Raw genomic sequence first — 543 nt, forward strand, 5'->3', positions numbered from 1 at the left:
TAAATGTTAAACCCAGAACCATAAAACTTGAAAAACAACCTCTATCATAACCTTAACCCTAACCCTAAACCATAAACCATAAAACCTAAGTCCAAAACAAACATTTGTCCTAAACCACAAACCTTAAAACATAAAAAAAAAACCTACACACTAACCTTAACCCAAACCCAAACCTTAACCCTAACCTTAACCCTAACTCTAACCCTAACCCTAAAACATTAACCTCAAACCCAAAGACCAAAATAGAAAAACCTACTAAACTATAGATTTCAAACCTCAAATGCTAAACCCTGAAGCATAAAACCTTACAAAACCTACACCTTAACCCTAATCCTAACCCTAACCCTAACTCTAACCCTAAAACCCTAAACCGTAAATCCTATGTACAAAAATAACCCTAATTACAGATTATGAAATCTCAAACTTTAAACAGTAAACCATAGATTTTAAACCTCAAATGATAAACTAAAAACTCTAAAACCTAAAAAAACAACATCCTAGCCGTAATCCTAACCCTAAAACCTAATCCCAATCGGCAACTCA

The sequence above is a fragment of the Solanum lycopersicum genome, chromosome 8, assembly GCF_036512215.1.
Source record: "Solanum lycopersicum chromosome 8, SLM_r2.1".
Taxonomy (NCBI): Eukaryota; Viridiplantae; Streptophyta; class Magnoliopsida; order Solanales; family Solanaceae; genus Solanum; species Solanum lycopersicum.